At 47.8% G+C, this 3,719-nt stretch overlaps 1 long non-coding RNA gene across 1 annotated transcript; it reads left to right on the top strand.

Annotated features, from left to right (window-relative positions):
- Window positions 1–2,008: 2,008 nt before the first annotated feature.
- On the top strand, window positions 2,009–3,501 carry LOC144709463 (uncharacterized). Its single transcript, XR_013583038.1, has 2 exons — window positions 2,009–3,040; window positions 3,307–3,501. It is a non-coding gene; the product is annotated as an uncharacterized LOC144709463 (long non-coding RNA).
- The last annotated feature ends 218 nt before the right edge of the window (window positions 3,502–3,719 follow it).

Raw genomic sequence — 3,719 nt, 5'->3', positions numbered from 1 at the left:
GGATGAAACTCAACGAATACATGATTTTCAACTGTTAGCTTATGAATAGAGAGGATATTTTTTGAAATTTGAGGGACATGAAGTACATTTTTGTTGGCGATAAAGCTGTGATGAAGAAATTTGAGAAGAGCCAAGGGAGTGTATGGGCAAACCTGATCCATCGCCAACATACATCTGCTCCGATCCATCGTAGGGAATGACCCCGTACAGGCTTTGAACATCGGAGGTGACATGGTGAGTAGCACCGCTGTCTGGATACCAAGCTTGTTGGTATGGATGCGGCCTTGGAGGCACCATTGGGCGAGGCAGTGATGGGTCGGAGCCAGAAAAAGACGTCGCATACGCTTGAGGAGGTCCCCCGAAAGTGTGTGTAGGTGGACGCATCATGACTACCGAAGGGGAAGGAGAGTGCATACGTCCATAGGAGAAAGACCGGCACTCAAGAGCCCGGTGGCCTTGTTTAAGGCATAGTTGGCAGCGAGGAGTGAAGCACCCATGGCGTCCTTCACGACCTCGACTGGTTCCTCTACCAGTGCCATGACGGTTACCATGTTCTCGATTAAAAGAAGACGGTTAGTAGCTGTGGTAGGATGGCTGGTTGGAAGGGTTGGTCTGGACTTGATGTGCCATTGGAGCAACAAGTGCATCCAAGGCATCATCATCATTGTCAAAATTATCTAAGGAAACTTCGGATCGGAGTTTGGCTACTAAATCATCAAATGAAAGATTCTCGTTGCCAGTGGTCACACCAGTGCGAAAGGAGCAAAACTTGGGTCCTGGTCCACGAAGAAAAACGAATTTGACTGTTTTTTCCTCGACAAGTTCTACGGCATCGACCAGTTCGGCCAAAACTTGGCGAAAATGCAAAATGTAGTCATCGAGGGGAAGAGACCCTTTTTTGATAGAGTGAATTCTGGAGGTTAACTCCATGATGCGCGATTCAGAAGCGACAAAATTTCTGTCTCGAGCTTTCTCCATGCGTCTCTTGCTGTAACACAGCTCGAGACGAGAGCGAGGAGCTCGACAGACATGGAGGAGATAATTGTAGAGAGTACCTGCTGATCGTTGCGCTTCCATGGAGTGTTTTCGTTGTCAGTGTCTTCTTCCTCGGGTGACGGGGGTGAGTGAGATGCTTCCCCAAGCCATGTGCCTTTACAATAGGCACTATTTGTATTTTCCAAATCAGGTAGTTCCCCTTTGTAAGCTTGATTGACACCGTTGGTGTTATTGACAAAGTGGAGGCGCGAGACGGCTGCGGAGTATGAACAGGATTTGCTTCGGGTGGCATTGAAATGCCATCGGTAGAGGCACTGATGGCCTCACCATGCTCTGATACCATGTTAGAATATGGCACAGTATGAAGGAGAAGGAATGAAGGTATGTAGAGAGAGAGAAGGATGAAGTGGAAGAACAGGATAAGATAAAGAGAAATCCCATAACAGAAAACACTGAACCGTCCAATATTTATAGCCGCCAAGGGCAGTTCAGGGTATTAATGTCATGATGATGCACATCGGCCTTCGTGACGACGTCTGTCAACAGATGAGGGGTGCCTCGGGACGGCAAGACAGATGTCTGCTTCTATATGGGCGCATTAGAGAGGGACGACGTCTTAGGCAACAGGCGGCGCACACTCCTTGTCTCTGGAAGCTTAGAGGTCTTCGCGTCAGCCGAGGCGTACGGCTGACGGCACCAGGTAGGCGCCATGTCCCCGGACAGGTATTGTGCAGGGACGCCGACTTTGTTTCTCATTGGTTGAGGCGTACCACTGGTGGCTTTGCCTGACAGGCACGTGTCTGGGACTTGGTGAATGCAGCTGGTCATCATTGTCTGTAGTTGTGTTAATAAGAGTGAGTGTGAAATGAAAGGAAGAGAGAGAGACAACGAGTGAGCGAGAGAGAGAGAGAGTAAAATGAGAGGCAGAGAGAGAGAGAGGGAGTAAAATGAGAGGGAGAGAGAGAGAACTAGAGAGAGAGAGAGAGTAAAATGAGAGGGAGAGAGGGGGAGGGAGGGAGAGAGAGAGAGAGAGAGAGAGAGAGAGAGAGGGAGAGAGAGAGAGAGAGAGAGAGAGAGAGAGAGGGAGAGAGAGAGAGAGAGAGAGAGAGAGAGAGAGAGAGAGAGAGAGAGTTTCAATAACCGACCACCGCCTACTTTCTGTTCCACGCGGGTTCGGGGCGGAGTCCTCTTTGTCCTCTTCTGCTCTCTTCTTCTTCATCATCTTCATTGGAATCCTCTCATTCTTTCCACTTCCGGAAAGCTTAAGACGGATCTCTTTCAACGGCCGAGGCATCCTACTGGTTTCGCAACTCTTAGAAGTGCCACGGCGACTGGACTTTTGCCCTCCGTCACGCGTCAAGAACTTGTGCAGCGGCTTATGTTGGAGCCTCCCTCTGGCGATTCGCCTGATCTTGCGTCTCAATCTCGCGCTTCTGTTTTTCCCTGAGGGATCCTTTCGCCGGCCGACTACTCTTCTTCTTCTTTTTCTTCTTTTTCTTTTTTTTCTTCTTCCTTTTCTTCTCCTTTTTCTTCTAATACTGCTACTAATTCTGGTTGTTCTCCTCTTCTTCGTCTAACCTTTCCTCTTTGTCTAGTTTGTCTGCTTCCTTTTCCTGCATGGGTTGGTCTGCTTCTTCTTCCTCGTCTTCTCATTGTTCTTGTTTCTTCCTTTTCTTTATGTTGAGATGCCAGAACCCTGTTCTGTTATGCAATTCCGTCTTGTTCCGTTCCATTTGACGAGCGTTGCTTATTACCGTTGTATTTTAAGCTCCGGATCCAAACGGACCCAAGAACGGGTCCTAACGGACCGTTGTTTATTACCGTTGTATGTTTATTAGGGACGTAATGTCCCAGAAGGAATAATTAGAGTTTTTTTTCCGTTATTTGAATTCCAAACGGGGTCTTATCTTCACCTCCGTCTTCTCTCTTCTCCCTTCTCTCTTCGTTCTTCTCTCTTATCTGACCCTTTCTCTTTGATCCACCGGTGTCCGAGAAGGGGAAGCGGGGCGAAGTCTTCTACTGCTTGTCGCTGCCGGAGAAGAAGGTCTCTTCTGTCTGTATCTCTGTCCAGATTTCATAAACCGTAACGTCTCTTTCGTCTTCTCCCTCCTCTATTCTCTTTCTCTTTTACCTTTTACGTCGTCCGTCGGCTCATTTTTCGCCTTCTATATATCCTCATTTTTCTTCTCCTTCTACTACCCGTACGTCCCCAACTCGTCCTCCATCTTCTTTCTGTCCCCGGTTTCCTCGTATTGGTATTGCTCTTCCTTCTCATGATTCTTCTCGTTGTGCTTGTTGTTTCGCACCCAGATAATCCTCCCTTCCGACGCGAGAAAACACGTTCGCTTGGCCAGGTTCTTCGATCCCTTGGATTTCCGAATGGCAAACGGGCGCCTGGCCGACGCGGTTGCTTTCAAAGAATGAAACTCGACAATTTAAAAAACAAAACCTTGGAAAACAATCGTATCCTGTCATAAAATAATATAGTAGTTGCGAATGAATGAATGGCGGGTTGTACACTCCGACCGCGGCGGACCCCTGGTCCAAATTTTATTTCCGTAATAACGAACGCAGGTTGAATGCCAGGTTAAAATCCTTAAGAATGTTCATCTTGTTAAGGTCGTTCAATTTCAGATATGGCCGTTCAATTTATCCTCGGAACATTAAACGGTCATCTTGTTCGGTTGTAACGAGCGAGAGAGATGATCGATGGAGCAGAGGAG

This window comes from Wolffia australiana, chromosome 11 (assembly GCF_029677425.1).
Source record: "Wolffia australiana isolate 7733 chromosome 11, ASM2967742v1".
NCBI lineage: Eukaryota > Viridiplantae > Streptophyta > Magnoliopsida > Alismatales > Araceae > Wolffia > Wolffia australiana.
This window is presented reverse-complemented; position numbering and strand designations above follow the sequence as displayed.